General features: G+C 40.9%; 1 protein-coding gene and 1 pseudogene across 3 annotated transcripts in view; one reads left to right on the top strand and one right to left on the bottom strand.

Annotated features, from left to right (window-relative positions):
• RNF182 (ring finger protein 182) overlaps positions 1 to 19923 on the top strand; it is a 63217-nt gene that overhangs the window by 30331 nt on the left and 12963 nt on the right. The gene's annotated exons all lie outside the window — the stretch shown is intronic.
• On the bottom strand, positions 12533 to 16437 carry LOC131515248 (rRNA-processing protein FCF1 homolog; annotated as a pseudogene).

Genomic DNA, 19923 nt, shown 5'->3' with positions numbered 1-19923 from the left:
ACGCTTGATATTTTGTTGGTTTTTTTCTTTTTTTAACAGTTGATATTTTCTGATTTTTTTGATACGAGCCATGCTGACAGGTATGAAGTGATATCTCATTGGGGTTTTGATTTGCTTTTCTTTGATTAGTAGCATTGAATATTTTCTCATATACTTGTTGGCTGTTTGCATGTCTTCTTTGGGAATGTGTCCATTCAAGTCCTCAGCTTTTTTTTTTTTTTTTTTTTTGGAGAGAGAGCGCACACCTGGGCAGGGGAGGGCCAGAGGGTGAGGGAGAGAGAATCTTAAGCAGGCTCTACCCCCAGTGCAGACATCGACGTAACCAAGAGTCGGGTGCTTAACCAATTGAGCCACCTAGGTGCCCCTGTTAGCCTATTTTTTAATCAGATTGTTAGTTTTTTGCCGTTGAGTTGTAGGATTTCCTAATATATTTTGGATATTAACTCCTTATCGGAAACCTGATTTGCCATTTTCTCCAATTCTGTAGGTTGCCTTTCACTCTGTTCATTGTTTCCTTTGCTGTGCAGAAGCTTTCCAGTGCGTGTAGTCCCACTTTTTCCTCTGCCTTTTTTGGTGTCCCTTTCATTCTGGTGATACCAGTGGATCCCTGGGTATGGAAACCTTGGGTGACTCTTCATACCATTTAGTCACACTGTGGACAGGTGAGTTACTAGTGAAGATGTGGAAAGAGGGGTTAGCACTGCACTGGGTGTGAGTGTGTGTGTGGTTGTTAATAACCAGTGAGCATGAGTGAGTAGGAGAGCACTGAACTGATATGGGAGTTTGGGGTTGTGAGAGTCAGTCGCAAGAGAAGTAAAGGGCCTGTGGGGACCGGGGTGGAGGCAGATGCCAGTCTTTTGCTTTCATGGAGTCATGGTATAGGCAATAGGAAACCCCCAAAGATGGTGGAAGTCAGGGCCACTTGAGCAAGTTCACCTAGGAGAGAAAAGTGCAAAATCAGGATGCTCTCACTACCACAAATGATATTAAGGGGTAGGAATGAGGAACACAGAAATGTGCAGCTCCCCCTTCTTTGCACTGTTCCCTGAGCATCCTTTGGGCCTTTGTCCTGTGGCGTTTACCCTCCGTACTGTAATAGCTGAGTTACTTACTGGACTCCACGTCTAGATTACAGATCACCTGAAGGTAAGATCATTGCCAGCACCTAGCACATGGGCCATGTTATAGTAAGCATTCAATACATATATGGTTTATGAACAGATACATGTGGTGGATGGACAGAAGAGAAACAAAACAATCACGAACACATACGTTGGAAGTGGAGACAAAAAGCTTTGTTAATTGTATGAATTTTTATCTTTTTATTATGAAAAGGTTTAAACATAGGCAAAAGTAGAGAAAATGGCAGAATGAATCCCTTTTTACTAGTCAGCCTTTGACAGTGATCAACACATGGCCAATCTTGGGGTGCCTGGGTGGCTCAGTTGGTTAAATGTCTGACTTGGGCTCAGGTCATGACCTCACTGTTCAAGAGTTTGAGCCCCGCGTTGGCCTTGTGCTGACAGCTCAGAGCCCAGAGCCTGCTTCCCATTCTGTGTTTCCTTCTCTTTCTGCCCCTCCCCCGCTCATGCTCTGTCTCTGTCTCTCAAAAATAATAAATAAAAACGTTAAAAACTGTCTTAAAAAAAACAGATGGCCAATCTTGCTTCATTTATCTGCCCCTTCCCCATTGGATTATTCTGCACAAAGCCGAGATTATGGGGAAGGGGCAGAGACAGAGGGAGAGAGAGAATCCCAAGCAGGCTCCACACTGTCAGCATGGAGTCTGACGCGGGGCTCGATCTCGTGCACCGCAAGGTAATGACCTGAGCCACAATCAAGAGTTGGACACTCAACCAACTGAGCCACCCAAGCGCGCCAAGAGACTTGCCTTTTTAAAAAGTCTAATCACAGCACTATTAATACACCAGGACACAGTGCAGTAATTCCTTACTGCTGTTAAATATTGGATTCGTATTCAGATTTGCCTGATTTGTCTTGTAAATTTTTTGTCCAGATGGTATGTTAGAATCAGAATCCAAATAAGGACTATACATGCGTTCAGTTGACAGATCTCTTAGGACCTTTCTTCTTGTACATTTTTTATTTAACGTCCCATTAGTTAACATACAGTGTAATATTAGTTTCAGGTGTATAGTATAGTGATTCGACACTTCCATACATCATTGGTGCTCATCACAAGTGCTCTCCTTAATCCCCATCATCTATTTAACCGATCCCCCCCCTCCCCCCACCTCGCCTCTGGTAACCATCGGTTTGCTCTCTAGAGTTAAAGAGTCTGTTTCTTGGTTTCCCTCTCTCTCACTCTCTTTTTTCCCCCTTTGCTTGTTTGTTTTGTTTCTTAAAATCTACATATGAGTGAAATCATATGGTATCTGTCTTTCTCTGACTGACTGATTTCACTTAATACTCTCCAGCTCTGTCCATGTTGATGTAAATGGCAAGACTTCACTTTTTTAATGGCTTAATAATATTCCAATATATATATATTCCCACCAACAGTGCAAGAGGGTTCCCCTTCCTCCATATCCTTGCCAACACCTCTTGTTTCTTGTGTTGTTGATTTTAGCTGTTCTGACAGATGTGAGGTGATATCTCATTGTAGATTTGTATTTCTCTGATGATCAGTCATGTTGAGCATCTTTTCATGGGTCTGTTGACCACCTGTATGTCTTCTTTGGAAAAATGTCTATTCATGTCTTCTCCCCATTTTAATTGGATTATTTGTTTTTTGGGTGTCGAATTTTATAGGTTCTTTATAGATTTTGGGTGCTAACCCTTTATCAGATATGTCGTTGACAGATACCTCCTCCCATTCTGTAGGGTACCTTTGAGTTTTGTTGATTGTTTCCTTCACTGTGCAAATACTTTTTATTTTGATGAAGTCCCAATAGTTTATTTTTGCTTTTGTTTCTCTTGCCTCAGGAGACACATCTAGAAAGAAGTTGCTATGGCTGATGTCAGAGCTTTCTGCCTGTGTTCTCCTCTGGAGAACCTTGTCTCACATTTAGGTCTTTCATCCATTTTGAATTTATTTTTGTCTATGGTATAAGAAAGGGGTCCAGGTTCGTTCTTCTGCATGTTTTCCCAGCACTATTTGTTGATATTCTTTCCTACTTTGCCGAAGATTAATTGACCATATGGTTGTGGGTTCAAATCTCTTAGGACTTTTTCATCTATAGATTCACCTTTCCCTTTTCCTTGCATTTTATGTATCGAAGAGGCCAGATCCTCTGTCTGTAGGATTTCCCACAGTGTGGATTTTTACTGATTGTATCCCCATGGCGTAGTTTAATTTGTTTTTCTATCTGCCGTCTTTCCTGTGAACTGCTAATTAGAACCAGAGGTTTGATCAGAGTTTTAATTTTTTGGCAAGAAGACTTCAGAGGTGGGGTATATGTACTTTCTAATGCATGGCCTCCTGGGCACATAATACCTTGTCCCCCGCCTTTGTGACTTAAAGCTTCACCAGTGAGCACAGGTGTTGTCATTATAAGCTTTCTCATCTGCTTTTTGCCGAGTGGTGTTAGCAACCATTGATCATTGTCGTCAAGATTATCAGGGGTTATCAAACTTTTTCCGTAAGGGCTGAATAGTGAGTATTTTCAGCTTTGCAGACCATATGGTCACTGTCATTCTGGTGTGACAGCGACTGTAGGCAATATGTAAATGATGGACGTGGCTGTGTTCCTGTAAAACTTTATTTACCAGATTCCATTTGGCCTGCTAGCCAAACTTATTTGCCAACTCTTCTGACCTACATCAGTTATTTCATTAGGGGTGTGCAAAATAATATAATAATTCTATCATTCTCTGTTTATTAATTGAAGTGCTTCTAGAAAGAGGAATTTTGCCTCATCAATTATTAAGGAGCTGTTTGTAAAGGAAAGGGAAGATAAATGCACGAGTCTTTCCCTTTATTTATTATCTATTTTCAGAACAATTGATTCTTAGCATCTTCCAAAGGTGATCAGTTCGTTCTTTTAAGTGTCATCATGAAATTATGGATATTAAACATATTTGATATTTCAGTCTTCCTAGACTGAGGCCCTGTAGATACACAGGAGAACCCTATGGCTGATGTCTGTTAGGAGTCACAGTGCAGCCGTGTGGTACTTCTGAGGCCCTGAGAGCTCCCTGGTGGAATGTCTCAGTTGTAGTTTTTTTTAAAATTGAGGTACAATTGGCAAAAATTGCATTATTTAGTTATTATATTAGCCATTAACTAATTAACTATTAATAATTAACTACTAACTAATATTAGTTTCAGGTGTACAACATAGTGATTTGACATTTCTATACGTTGCAAAAATGGTCACTGCAATGAGTCTTGTCACTATCTGTCACCTTACAGAGTTAACACAGGGTTATCGACTATATTCCCCATGCTGCCCATTACATCCCCGGGACTTATTTACTTTATAAATGAAAGTTTGTACTTAATCCCCTTCACCCATTTCACTCCCATCCCCAACACCTTTCCCCTCTGGCAGCCACCTATCTTTGTATCTATGAGTCTGGGTTTTGTTTTGTTTGTTTATTTTTTTTAGATTTCAATATAAGTGAAGTCACGTGGCATTTGTCTTATTTCACTTAGCATAATTCCCTTAAGATCCGTCGCATTGTCACGAATGGTACCATTTCATTCTTTTTTATGGCCGAGTAGTATTCCATTGTATGTGTGCAAACACACACACACACACACACACACACACACACCTTCTTTATTCATTCATCCGTGGATAGGCACGTAGGTTGTTGCCGTATCTTAGCTGTTCTAAATGATGCTACAGTGAACATAGGGGTGCATGTATCTTTTCGAATCAGTGTTTTCATTTTTGTTCAGATAGATACTCAGGAGAGGAATTGCTGGATCATATGGTAGCTGGATTTTTAATTTTTCAGAGATCCTCCATACTGTGTTCCAGAGTGGCTGCCCTTGTTTACATTTCCACCAACAGGGCACAAGGATTCCATTTTCTCCCCATCCTCACCACCAACTTGGTATTTCTTGTCTTTTTCATTCTAGCCATTCTGACAGGTGTGAGGAGATACCTGATTGTGGTTTTGGTTTGCATTTCCTTCATGATTGGTGATATTGAGCATCTTTTTCTTGTGCCTGTTACCCATCTGTATGTCTTTGGAAAAATGTCTATCTAGATTTTCTGCCCATTTTTAAATTGGATTCTTTGGACTGTGTTTTGTTTTGTGTTTATTATTGGGTCATATGAGTTTGTAAAATATATTTTGGATATTAACCCCTTATCAGATACATAATTTGCAAATATCTTCTCCCATTCAGTAGGCTGCCTTTTCATTGTGTTTTTTTTTTTTTATAAATTTTTTTTAAACGTTTATTTATTTTTGAGACAGAGAGAGACAGAGCATGAACAGGGGAGGGGCAGAGAGAGAGGGAGACACAGAATCTGAAACAGGCTCCGGGCTCTGTGCTGACAGCTCAGCGGGGCTCGAACTCACGGACCGTGAGATCGTGACCTGAGCCGAAGTCGGACGCTTAACCGACCAAGCCAGCCAGGCGCCCCTCATTGTGTTGATGTGTGTGTTTCCTTCCCTGCGCAGAAGATTTTTAGTTTGATGTAATCCCATTTATGTTTGCTTGCCTTTTTCTTGCCTTTGGAGTCAGATCTTTAAAAACAATCATAGGAATAATGTCAAGGAACTTGCTGTCTAGATTTTCTTCTAGGGATTTTATGGTTTTTGGCTTCACATTCAAGTCTTTAATCCATTTTGAGTTGATTTTTATATATGGTATAACATAGTGGCCTGGTTTTATTCTTTTGCCTGTAGCTGTCTGTTTTTCCCGACATTTATTAAAGAGATGGTTCCTTAAATGTTGTATATTCTTGCCTCCTTTGTCATAACTTAATTGTCCATATAAGCATGGGTTTATTTATGGCCTCTCTGTTTTGTTCCAGTGGTGTGTCTGTTTTCATGCCAATGCCATATTGTTTAGACAGTATAGCTTTGTGGTATAGTTTGAAATCAGGGACTGTGATATCTCCAGCTTTGTTATTCTTTCTCGAGATTGTTTTGGCTATTTGCAGTCTTTACGGTTCCATACAGGTTTTAGGATTCTTTGTTCTAGTTCTATGAAAAATGTCATTGGAACTTGGGTACAGATTGCCTTGAATCTGTAGATTGCTTTGGGCAGTATGAACATTTTAACAATATTACCGCACCTGGGTGGCTCTGTTCAATATTCAGGGGCACCTGGGTGGCTCTGTTAATTAAGCGTCTGGCTCTTGTCATGATCTCACAGTTTCATGAGTTAAAGCCTCATATTCCTGCTTTGGATTCTCCCTTTCTCTCTGCCCCTCCCCTGCTCACACTGTCTCAGTCTCTCTCAAAATAAATACATAAATATTTTTAAAAAGTTAAAAAATATGACTTCTTTCAATCCATGAGCATGGATTATATTTCTATTTATTTCTGCCTCAGTTTCTTACAGTTTTCAGTATAAGTCTTTCAGTCTTTCACCTCCTAGGTTAAGTTTATTCCTAGGTATTGTATTCTTTTTCATGTGATTGTAAATGGGAACATTTTCTTGATTTCTCTTTCTGATAGTTCACGATTAGTGTATAGAAATACACCTGATTTTCGTATATTCATTTTGAAACCTGCAATTTTACTGAATTCATTTATTCTAACAGTTTTTTGGTGGAGCCTGTAAATTTTTCTACATATAGTATCATGTCATCTACAAATAATGACACTTTTACTTCCTCCTTTACAATTTGCATGCCTATTATTTCTTTTCTTGTCTAACTTGTCGCTAGGACTTCCAACGCCATGGTGAGTAAGGCTGAGGATAGTGGGTATCCTTGTCTTTTCTTAACCTTAGAGGAAAAGCTTTCAGCTTTTCATGTTTGAGTGTGATGTTAGTTGTGGGTTTGTCATATATGGCCTTACGTATGTTCCTTCTATACCCACTTTGTTGAGAGTTTTTATCGTAATTCAGTGTTGAATTTTGTCAAGTGCTTTTTCCATATCTACTGAGATGATCAAACGATATTTAACTTTCTTAACGCGGCATATCATGTTGATTGATTTGCAGATGTTGAACCATCCTTGCATTGCTGGAAAAAGCCCACTTGATTATGGTGTATGATCCTATTAATGTATTGTTAAATTCAGTTTGCTAGTATTTTGTTGAGAATTTTTGATGTATGCAGTATCAGGGATGTTGGTTTATAATTTGTGTGTGTGTGTGTGTGTGTGTGTGTGTGGTGTCCTTATCTGATTTTGGTATGCTGACCTCATAAAATGAGTTTGGAAGCTTTCCCTCCTCATCAGGTTTTTGGAAGAGTTTGAAAAGGATAGGTATTAAATCTGAATGTGTGGTGGAATTCGCTAGTGAAGCCATCTGGCCCTGGCTCTTTGTTTTAGGGTTGATTACTGATTCAATCTCCTTATTAGCAATCAGTCTATTCAGATTTTCTATTTCTTCATGAGTTAGTCTTGGGAAATTGTAAATTTCTAGGAATTTATCTAGTCAAGGCTGTTCAATTTGCTCGCATATAATTGTTCACAGGTCTCTTATGATCCTTTATATTTCTGTGGTATTAGTTGTAACATCTTTTTCATTTCTGATTGTATTTGAACCCTCTTTTTCCCTTGGTGAGTGTAGCTAAAGGTTCCTTAATTTTGTTAATCTTTTCAAAGAACCGGTTCTTAGCTTCATTGACCTTTTCCATTGTTTTTTTTAGTTTCTAATCTATTTCTGTTCAGATATTTATTTATTTATTTATTTATTTATTTATTTTCTCCCTTTTACTAACTCTGGGCTTTATTTTTTCTTCTTTTTTAAGGTATATTTTAGGTATAAAAGTAAATTGTTTACGATTTCTTTTGTTTCTTGAGGTAAGCCTGTATTGCTATGAATTTCCCCCTGAGAACCACTTTTGCTGTATCCTATCAATTTTGGTACATCATATTTCTTTTGCATTTGTCTCTAGTTATTTTTTGATCTCCCCTTTGATTTCTTCTGTGGCCCAGTAGTTGTTTCATAACATGTTGTTTAATGTCCACATATTTGTAGTTTTTCCAGGTTTTCAAGTTTTCTTCTTATAATTGATTTCTAGGTTCATACCATTGTGATTGGAAAAGATGCTTGATCTGATTTCAATCTTCTTGAATTTATTGAGATTTGTTATGTGTCCTAATGTGTAGCTATCCTGCAGAATATCCCATGTGCACTTGAGAAGAATGTGTATTCTTCTTCTTTTGGATGAATCTTCTTTATATATCTGTTGAGTCCATCTGGTCTAATGTGTCATTTGAAGCCATAGTTTCCTTATAGACTTTCTGTCTGGATGATCCAACCTTTGATGTAAGTACGGTGTTAGAATTTCCTACTGTTGCTATATTACCTGTTAATATTTACTTTGTATATTTTATATGTTTTGGTGCTTCTATATTAGGTGCATGTATATTTGTAAATATTATATCTTCTTGGTGGATTGACCCTTTTATCATTATATAATGCCCTTCTTTGTCTTTTATTCCAGTCTTTGTTTTAAAGTTTATTTTGTCTGATATGAGTATAGCTATACCAGGTTTCTTTTCATTCCCATTTGCATGGGATATATTTTTTTATGCCTTTGCTTTTAGTCTCCATGTGTCCTTACTTCTGAAGCGAGTCTCCTACAAGCAGAATATAGATGGATCTAGTTTTATTGTTCGTTTAGCCACTTTGTTTTTTGATTGGAGTATTTAGTCCATTTTCATTTAAAGTAACTATTGATAAGTATGTACTTGTTGCCATTTTGTTAATCGTTTTCTGACTGTTTTTGTAGTTCCTCTTTGTTCCTTTTTTCTTCTCTTTCTTCCCTTGTGGTTTGATGACTTCCTTTAGTGTTATGTTTAGATTTCTCTCTCACTTTTTCTTTTGTGTATTTACTATTTTTTTGTTTTGTGGCTTACCATAAAATTCACATGTAACTTCCCACGTATAGAATAGTGTGTTTTGAGGTACATATATATGTATGTATATATGTGTATATATATATATACATATATATATATACACACTTTCTTATATATGTACCTTTTCCAGTGAGATTTTTACCTTTGTATGTTTTCTCGTTACTGATCAGTGTCCTTTCTTCTCAGCATGAAGTCCCTTTAATGTTTCGTGTAAGGCTGGTTTAGTAGCGGTGAGCTCCTTTAGCTCTGTCTGGGTGAGTTCCACTGTCATCCTCCAGCTCACGGATGCACTCTTCTGCTTTCCCAGCCTGCCGTTGTACCCCTCTGGTGTATTCTCCAGTTTAGGTAGCATATTCTCCAGCTCTGTGACTTCGGTTTGATACTTTCACATGTTTTTTTGTTGAAGTTCTCATTGTGTTCATCCATTCTTCTCCCAAGTCCAGTGAGTATCTTTATGACCATCATTTTGGATTATCAGGTAGATTACTTATCTCTGTAGCATGAAGGTCTTTTTCTGAGGTTTTGTCTTGTTTTTTAGTTTGGAACATATTTCTCTTATTTGCTCATTTTGCTTGACTCTCCCTGTGTTTGTTTCTGCGTATTAGGTGAAACAACTACCCCTCTCAGTCTTTTTGTTTGTTTGTTTGTTTGTTTGTTTGTTTATTCATTCTTGAGGGGAAGAGAGCGTGAGTGGGGGAGGGGCAGAGAAAGAGGGAGACACAGAATCCGAAACAGGCTCCAGGCTCGGAGCTGTCGGCACAGAGCCCGACGCGGGGCTCGAACTCACGAGCTGTGAGATCCAGACCTGAGCCGGAGTCGGAAGCTTAACCGACTGAGCCACCCAGGCGCCCCTGCCTCTCTTAGTCTTGAAGCAGTTGCTTTCTGTAGGTGTGATCCTTCTTGTTCAAGCCTGCCCTAGCTCCTGCTTGTCTCTCAAACCCTCGTGACTGTCTAAACTGCCTAATTGCCCTCACTGATGTGGGTGTGCCAAGACCTGTCGGGTGATCCAAGGGGAGGAATCTTATTTAGCGCCTAGTTTCAGGCTGGTGGGAAGCCAGACCCTCAGGCAGCAGCGTTTAAAGTATGCAAGTATGTACTGTCCTGTGGGGCCGCAGCCATACCCGTAGCAGGGCCAGAGAGGTGCGTGAGGGCGGTATCTGCCTGCTTACGTTCTCTGACCTTCCTCCCTTAGCCTCTAGATGTGTGAGAGGCCTGAAGCCTGTCCCTCAAGCTGAAGCTCCAGGCTACCTAAATAGGCCTCCCCCTCCCCCCACCGCCAGGAAGATTGGGGTAGTGTTTCCTTCTGTTGTCTGCGTAGTAGCACCCTGGAGGTGGTGGCCTTGCCGGGAGCTGTCCATCTATTTGTTACATTCCTGTGGAGCTCTGGAACACCAGCCTTTTGGCCACCAGGGCAGGGTGCTCAGGGGGTGTCTCCCGTGCGGATTGCACCTGCCTGTGTGTGCCCGCAGCTTTGTCCGTGCAGGCGAGGACCTCAGTTGTGGTTCTTAGAAAATACAGCTGTGGTCTCTTTCTGCGGTGGTAAAATCCACGATGCTTCAGCTTTTCAGTTCTATTGGGTAAGGAAAACGATGTTTTTCAAATTCAAAAATTAGACCTTTCTTGCAGTTTGACATATTTTTATCTAGGTTAACATGCTCGTCCTTTTTTTTTTTTTAAAGTTTTTTTTTTTTTTTTTTTAAAGTTTATTTATTTTTGAGACAGAGAGAGACAGAGCATGAATGGGGGAGGGGCAGAGAGAGAGGGAGACACAGAATCGGAAACAGGCTCCAGGCTCCGAGCCGTCAGCCCAGAGCCCGACGCGGGGCTCGAACTCACGGACCGCGAGATCGTGACCTGAGCTGAAGTCGGACGCTCAACCGACTGAGCCACCCAGGCGCCCCCATTGCTCGTCTATTTTATCATGACTAGGTCACTGTTGATGAGCCAAACTGACGTTTCAAAGTTCATAATGCAACATCATTTAGTTAGCCTACGATGTGAAATTTGATCCAATCCCATATGTTTTTTTCATTAGTGCCAAGTGGGGTGAAAATGGACATACTCGAAGAGCTCAAATTTTAGTATGTCCCAAGAGGCTGTCTCCTGATTGATGGTCGGTATTTCACTGAGATCAGTTGGCTGTGAGAATGCTCTTTCTCGCTCCTTTCCTCTGTTCCAGCTCTTCAAAGTCATTGTCTATCTTTTCTCTCTGTTACGGCCAAACTTTCACCCCAGCCCCGTGCAGTCCGCCTTTTCCTTAGATGCTTATGGTTACGTGCTGTCTTCTCTAGGTGTTTGTCTCATTGGCCCGCGTGCTGCTTTGACCCTTCCCTCTTCGTTTCTGTCCTTGGATTTACAGATCACCTGTCTTTCTTCCTGTCTTCTTTATGATTCTTTTTCTCTCTTCTCTTTCCCCAGCTCGTTAACGATGTTTCCAGGTCTTGCTGGGGCATCCTCAGCATTTCTCATTTTCTCTCTCTCTGCCTTACTTTGACTTCCTAGGAAGGCTCACGGTTTGCCAGTCTTACTTCTCACGATTTCGGTTACTCCCCATAGATGGATGACTTTTAGAACTCTGTGTCTCGTTCTGAGCTCTGATGTTTCTATCTCTATATTTATTGTGGAGTATAAGATGTTTCAACTTTGACTTTTTTTCTAACAAATAAAAAGAAAATCTAAGAGAAAGAGTACACCGTGTTCTTGAGGCGCCTTTTAAATGTATTCCTGTCACTGATGGGGCCCCTGGCTGCTGGTTGATCAATGAAAAGATTTTGAAGATGGGTTTAAAGCCTTCTAAAAGTTGTCTCCCAGTAGCTGTCTTACTTTATTTTGTTTTATTTTACTTGGCGAGTAATCATCGGATTTATAAAAAGATACAACAAATTTTAAAATGATACAAAATATCAGTTTCAAAAACCATCAGAAAGTAGTGCATTTTTTTAATGTTTATTTTTTTATTTTTTAAATGTTTTATTTATTTTTAAGACAGAGAGACAGAGCATGACTGGGGAGGGTCAGAGAGAGAGGGAGACACAGAATCTGAAGCAGGCTCCAGGCTCTGAGCTGTCAGCACAGAGCCCGACGCGGGGCTCGAACTCACGAACCGTGAGATCATGACCTGAGCTGAAGTTGGACACTTAACCAACTGAGCCACCCAGGTGCCCCATATTTTTTTTTTTTTTGAGAGAGAGAGAGAGAGAGAGAGAGAGAGAGAGAGAGTGTGTGTGTGTGTGAGCAGGAGAGAGTGCGAGCAGGGGAGGGGTAGAGAGAGAGAGACACACACACACACAGAATCTGAAGCAGGCTCCAGGCTCCGAGCTGTCAGCACAGAGCCTGACGTGGGGCTCAAAGTCACGAACCACTAAGATCATGACCTGAGTTGAAGTCGGACGCTTACCAACTGAGCCACCCAGGCGCCCCCAAAGTCGAGTGTATTTAGCCATACTCAGCTCGTAACAGAGTGAATGAGTAAGTGGAATAATAATTCGTGTTACAGCCTATTGCTACGGGAACGGGCAACAGAACAAGTTGGTAAAGGCAGGCGGAGGAACTCTTTTTTGAAGAATTAGAACCAAGGGGCTCCATAATCACCTGGCATCTGTTCAGTGTTGTACCTGTAGTAGAAACGTGCATGTTGGGAACTCCAGGGATCTTTCCATCCTTCACTAAAAGTCCTGGTCAGCTGTGGCCACGGCGTGGCACTGCTTAGTTACCATCTATACTGAGCGGTCATTCGCATAGGTTCCTTGGTGTGTGCACGGTCATCTTCCAGCCTTGGATCCTTGGCAGTCCTTAGGGCCCCTTAATACTTGTGCCCCTGTCTCTCAGTTTCGGCCGTTAAAAAGTCCGTTATACAAGGGATACACTTGGCATACAGACAGCCCATTATTGACTATCCTACGTCGACTTTGGCCTTAATGGAAAAGTTGATAACGTTAGTATCAGCCAAGATGTGGTAAGGTGGGCCCAGCTGTGTGTTATATTGGAAGAATAAGCAGGAAGGATGTTGGGGGACTTCTGTGGCCTTGAGCGCACTGGGATCTTGCTTTTCTTTCTTTTTAGGTTTTAACCTGTTCTTCCCTTCAAGTCTCTGATCTCTGAGACTAGGCCTTCACTTGACGGTCATGTATTTCTTGCTTCTTTTGCTTCCCCATTTCACTCTGCCCTGTTGTTGTGAATAGCTATTTATTTATTAAAAGAATTATTTTCGATGTTTATTTATTTTTGAGAGCTAGAGATAGAGCGTGAGTGGGGGAAGAGGAAGAGAGACAGGGAGACACAGAATCTGAAGCAGGCTCCAGGCTCTGAGCTGTCAGTACAGAGCCAGAGGCGGGGCTCAAACCCACGAACCATGAGATCGTGACCTGAGCCGAAGTCAGACGCTTAACCGACTGGGTCACTCAGGCGCCCCAATAACTGTTTATTTTAATTTTTCACTACACCCTGTCTCTGCATTGGCCCAATCTCGGCTGGCTATCCTTTGCTTTAGACTCTATGACATTGCTTCTCCATTTAATATATGTTGTCCCACAACACGTTTCCCTACTTTCCATGAAGATTTTCTTTTTTCTTTTTTTAAGAGGAAGCAGCATCTTTTTTTTTTTTTTTAATGTTTATTTATTTTGAGAGAGAGGGAGAGAAACAGGGAGAGAGACAGAGAGAGAGAGAGAAGCAGGGAGAGAGAGAATCCCAAGCAGACTCCATGCTGTCAACACAGAGCCCAATGCGGGGCTCGATCTCATGAACCACGAGACTGTGACGTGAGTAGAAATCAAGACTCACTTAACTGACTGAGCACTCAGGCGCCCCTCCACAAAGATTTTCTAGACTAATTCGGACCACCTTTGAGGATACTAGCATCTGAGCTCTATTTTTCTCTCGACCATAAAATTGGGAGAAATTTTTTTCATACCTTAGAAGCTTCCCTGAGCCAGTTATTTTCTGGGCTGATAAGAAAGACAGCAGCACTCTTCTAGGTTTGCCTTTTGAGGGTCTGAGTGTTTAATGGGTCTGTCACACAACACAGTCGCTTAACCTTAATATGTAATAAATACAAAAGTATCTTTCTTCACAGTGCGCTGCTTTTCCCGTACAACTACCATTTATATCTCCTCAAAAATAATGTTGTAGCGTTTTGCTTTATCCTGATCTTTGTGGTTGAGTTGGTGCCAGTCAGTAACGCCACATTTTGTAGCTGTGTTGCAAAGTGACATCTTCATTAAGGTTGAGTCCGAAAAGCCTATTGAGAAAAGCCATTCAGGGCAAATAAATGCAACGAAATCTGACTTGATTTCCGTTTCCCCTTGCCCATTTTTTGGCCCATTATTAAAGCATTTTTGCCCCTTATTAAAGCATTTCATGAATTCGATTGTTCTCATTTTGCTGAGTCAGAGCACAGTTGGACTTTGGTAGCTGTAAATATACTACATTTCAGGAGGTGTTGCAAATGTTTTTATTAGTGCTGGAGAAGAGATGATATGTACTTTAGAATTTGGGAAGTGAACAAAACACTTTGGGGAGACGAAGAATATTTTTGTCACTTTGTTTTTATTTTAGAGTAATATTATAAACATAACACCTTTCTAGCTTTTCCTGTGTCTATAATAATTTTGAGAAAGCTGTGTCTAGATATAGTGGTGATGACAGTTTTGCTTAGTATATCAGGGTACATTTAGAGAAAATGAAAAAAGGTCTTAAAGCAACATATAGCTTCTTAGGTTGATGTCTGGACATTTACAGAGAAACAATCTTAAAGGAATTGTATTGTATCCATTTTATTAATGCATATCTTTGATGAGCCTAAACCTGAAGCTAATGGTGGACAAATATGTATGAAAATTGGGGACTGTCAGTAATGAAGATGAAGGAATTCATTCATTTGTTCAACATACATGAAGGGCTTCCTAGATGCTGTGATTTATGAATATTTTTACATATTTACTTTAGAGTTAAAGATTTTTTTTTGAAATTCATCTTATCAGATTCAATATTTCTTTACAATAATTATAGGACATTAGATTTATAATTTAAAAACCCAGATTAAAAATGTACAGTGTTCAAGAATATTTATCAAGACAAAGTGCTGACTTCACCACACTTAGCAACGTGTGATGTGGTAACACCGATTGATGGAGAGAGGAGGAATCTTGGAGATAATTCAATATACTTATTTATTTGGCAAGTATTTACTCTGTGCTGGCTTACGATAGGTGCTTGTGCCACAGTGGGAAACAACGTATCAATGGCACTTGTATTCTTAGAAACTACATTCTAGTAGTGGAGATTGAGAGCAGACAAATTAATTAGTTAAATTGGGATTATGGAAGTTTGATGAAAAAAAAATGGTGCTATAACAGAAAACAAATGGTAAAAGAATTTTAAAAAGAAGGTAATTAGGGAGGTGCTCCCTGAAGACTTTATCTGGAGGCTCAGATCCGTAAGAGAGAATGAGCTTGGTAAGGACATCTCACATCAAGGACATCGCCTAAAGCAGGAAAGAGCCTGGACTGTCCATGCAACTTAACAAAGGCCTATGTGATAGGAAGGCCGTGTGGACAGCGGTTTGGGGGGGGGGGGACTGGAGGGAAGGCAGGGGCCACACTGTTGTGCTTTGCTGTATGGAGTTTGGATTTTAATCTCTATGCAATGGAAAACTATTGAACAAGCAATAGGTATGATCTAATTTGTATTTTTAGAAGCGCACTTTTGGCTTCTGCAAAGAAAATAGTTTGCAGTGGGGCAAGCTTAGAAGCAGGCAGATCAGTTAGGAGGCAGTTTTGTCGTGGACGAGGTCGAAGATCTGATGAAGGTGGAAAGATTGGAGGCTCACTTTGGAAGCAGAGTTGACTTGACTTGCCCGTGGGTTGGACGTGAGGATGAGACACACCATAGAATCAAAGATGACTCCTAGTTTTGGCCCGAAAAACAGGAAACTGTGGTGCCGGTTGTTCTAATGGGGACGCTGGTTGGGTGGGAGTTGCAGAGGAGGGTTAAGGCCGGTCTCAGACTTAGGTTAATTTGCCATATTTGTAAGAGACAGGTGGTGGTGTCCAGTAGGCGGTATGGAGCTGAGAAGAAAGGCACGAGCTGTAGACACAAAACTGGGGGAGTTGTCAGATGGTATTTAAAGCTGTTGGGGTAAATGAGACAATCCAAGGGAAAGATTGCAAATAGAGAAGGAGCATGTGGCTCGAGGCCAAGTGCGAGGATGCTCTAGCATTTAGAGATTTGACGGAAGCAGAGCTGGCGGAGAACGTTGAGAACGAGCAGTCAGGAAGAGAACTGGAAGAGTGTTCCATCGCGGAAGCAATGAGAAGAGAGGGTTTCAGGAGGAAGGGGGTCGTCATTGGGTAGAAAGCTGTCGGGAGGTAAAACCAGATAAAGGCAGAAAAGGATCCACGTACCTTTATAATCAGCTTCTGCTTTCAGAACTCTTATCTTGTTTGTCTTTGCGTCCCCGGCATCTAGCATCTAGCCGGACACATAATAGATACGAGGAAAATAGTTGTCGAATGATTAAATGAAAGAGAGTTTCAAAAGAGAGCTATATCATGAATGAGTCAGTCAAGAATTAAATTCAGCAGTTGATCTTTTAAGTGAGTTTCTAAATCCATTGAGACGTTACTATCAATTGCTAATAAACTGATAAAAACATATCAGAAGTTTTTGATCTTCCGCGTGACTTCAGGAACATGACTGCATTCTTTTTGGACAAGTAGATACATTCCATCTTTGTTCCAAAAGAGAGGTGCTTACATTGGTTTGGAAAAAGAGGGAATATTTGCATGTGTGCGTGTGTAATGTTCGTTTCATTTAGTGAAACTGGCATCAAAATAGTTCAGCTCCTTCCACCGAAGTTTGAAATTGAAATTGCAGAAATGGTGCAAAGCACCTTGGTGTCTTTAGACATTTTATTCTTTCTTGATATGGTCAGAGAGTTTTAGTAAGCCTTGGCCAAGGGAAATGATGGAGGAAGGAATTAATAGCAAAGAGATTTGTTTAATGGGGAAAGAGTCAGTCACTTTTAATAATGTCATGTGCAGCCTGTATCCCTGTTAACCCTTGATTTTCTTCAATCTTATCTCTGCCTCTTCCAAGTGAAGAGGAAGGTACAAATCAACCAATCGAAACTTGTAAGACTTCTACATGATCTGTTAATACCCCCTGTAGATAGATTAAGGAAAAAATAATAAAAGATCTCTTGCAACTCATCAGGTAGTGGAGCTTAGTATGATATTGCAGAATTAGTAGCGTATAGTTTACTTGCAGCGGGTTCTATCTATAGACAGAAAACCTGTGTACCTTTCAGTACTGTATTCAATGCAGAGTCTTCTGTTAATACCAGATTGGAATGCTGAAGGACTTTATTTTTTTTTTAGAGAAGGCCCAAGTGAGCGAGGGAGGGAGAGAGAGAGAGAGAGAATATCCCACAAGGGGTAAAGAGGCGGAGTGGAGGGGGGGGCGGGGAGAGAAGGGAGAGTGAGAAGGAGGGCTCACCTGGGGCTCATGTTTTTACACGAAGTGGGGCTCACGCTCACCCAATGTGGGACTCGAACTCACCAACTGTGAAGTCACGACCTGGGCAGAAGTCAGAGGCTTCACGACTGAGCCACCCAGGCGCCCCTGAGTACTTTAAAAATATCAATGGCTATGTTACTTCTAGATTTCCAGTACATCCATATGGTGCTTATTTATGCAAAAATGTTTATGCCTATGTGATTTCATGGAATCACTGCCTCATGAGGCAGGGTTCATTATCTTTTAGCCCAAGATCCCGTAACCAGTCAGTATCAGAGCTAGCCTGCAAATCTAGGTCTCCTGATTCCAGATCCCTATGTGTTTCCATCTCAGACTGCCAGAAGTGACGGTCATGTTCCTGGCTGTACATCCAGGGCCGTGAGGTTGCCGATGTGGGTCACTATGCATAGGGTGAGGAGTACCTAGTTTTTCTCCTTTGTTGCTGGACGTTCATTTGGATTAAAACCCTAGCAAAGAATGCATCATAAATCTCTCCTACGCATGTGTAAATAGCGGCTTCTTGTCCAAAGTCAATAGCCTAGAATTCTAGATCATTAACTTGGCTGTATTCTAATAGATTATGGTTCCCTATCAAATTAAATTGCTTGGTCCTGGAGGAGGGAAGAGTTTTAATCTTTGAGGGAAGTTTCTGGAATGGTGTGTGTGCTGTCAGGCAGCCATTAAGGATTATGGGTGTTGCAGATTAAATTCATTGAGAGTCAGCTGCTGATCTGTTAGGAATGAGTGCTCGGCATCTGTCAAGGCAATTGTTTTAGGGGTTTCTAAGTGACAGCCGTTTATAATAGCAAGAAAGATTGCTTTTAACGAAAAGGCATAATAGCAGAAACCTGAACTCTGAGGCGGTCATGCTGTAATATGAAAGTTCAGATATTGCTAATGTTTCCCAAATCATTAGTCAGAGAATTTAGGCTGTCATAAAAACTGATGCCCACGAAGTGACCATGTAGGAGTGAGGCTCCTTTTGCAAAAAAAAAAAAAAAAGAAAAAGAAAAAAGGAATTGAAAGACAGAAGCAAATCGTTAGCACTGGCTCTCAAGACAGAAACCATAGATCACGGAAATGACAATCCCTTAGTTTGTATCAGTTTTGTGTCGTCGTCGTTGTTGTTGTTAGCCCTTTCAAGATCTCTCGACTCATCATGTAGAAAGCGGTGCTAGTCATGTTTATTTTCCAGGATGGGAGGAGGATCCAGGAAATGAGAGTTGGAACTTGGCAGCTGTTACTGTGAAATAAGGGGAAAAATAGAACCTGTTCCGTTGATGCCAAATTAAAATGGTTGATGGACTCTGGGAGCATGATTCAGGCCAAATGAAACCTGTGTGAGGATCACTTGGAAGAACCTAAAGTCACCCCAAGGCATAGAAAATCAACTTGCATGGACGGCAGAGCAATACACAGGCCAGAGCCCCGGATAGGCAGAAAATAGGATCACAGCGACAGTTTGTTTCTGAGCTCCGTTTGTCCTAACTTACGGCATCTTGGAAAAAATGCTTACCTTCAATGGGCATTTACACATCTGTTAAAAGGGAATTATAATTGCCTTTCACCGTTAGGAAGATTATTCAGTATTTCTAAAAGTTTTGAGCTTCTTAGAGGCTTATAATTAACAGAAAGTTATGATAAAGATCATAAAGGTTTATATATAGCAAAAATACAACAACTGGATTTTGACCAAGAATTTTCTCACACAAAAATTGCAAGAACTACAGGGTCAGGCAGCTTCGGAGTACGTAAGAATGTCTAAATCTTCTAGGTAGGAACGGTGGCCGTTGATAAATGAGGAAGATAATTTCTTTGGACAGAGATTAGCTTTGGATTTTGTCAGAAAGGGATAGTTTAGCATGGTAGGCTGGTTATCTATTGTTGTAAAGCAAACCACTTGAACACATGGTGGTTTAAAATAACAGCCATTTTATTTGCCCATGATTCTGTGGCTCAGCATTTTCTACTGGGTTCTGTAGGGATGATTCTTTGGCTGGTCTCTCTTAGGGTCACTCATTCAATGGATATAATCACTGGTGGTTCAGCAGAGGCTGGTTGCTCCATGATGGTCTCACTCGCATGACTGGTGTTGGTGTGGATGTTGATACTGGCTTTTGTCTGGGCTTCTCGTCTTCAGGGAGAGTAGCCTGGGCTTCTCCACATGGCTGTCCCAGGGTCCTAAGAGGCCAACAGAAGTCGCAAAGCACCCTGAGGTCAAGGGTCAGAACTCTTAGGAAGTCACTTCACTTTGCTATTCAAAGTAAGTCACAAGGTCAGCCTCGATTTCAGGGATGGGGAAGCAGCTTCCTCCACCTGTTGACGGGTCAATGGAAAGTCACATTGCAAAGGGCCGTGGAGAATTATTACAACTCCATTTGCATGCAAACAATCTACTACACATCATGGGGGAAGGGCAAAGGATAGTTAGGTAAAATG

This window comes from Neofelis nebulosa, chromosome 6 (assembly GCF_028018385.1).
Source record: "Neofelis nebulosa isolate mNeoNeb1 chromosome 6, mNeoNeb1.pri, whole genome shotgun sequence".
Taxonomy (NCBI): domain Eukaryota; kingdom Metazoa; phylum Chordata; class Mammalia; order Carnivora; family Felidae; genus Neofelis; species Neofelis nebulosa.
Note: the sequence above shows the minus strand (reverse complement) of the source record. Positions and strands in the feature narration are given on the sequence as shown.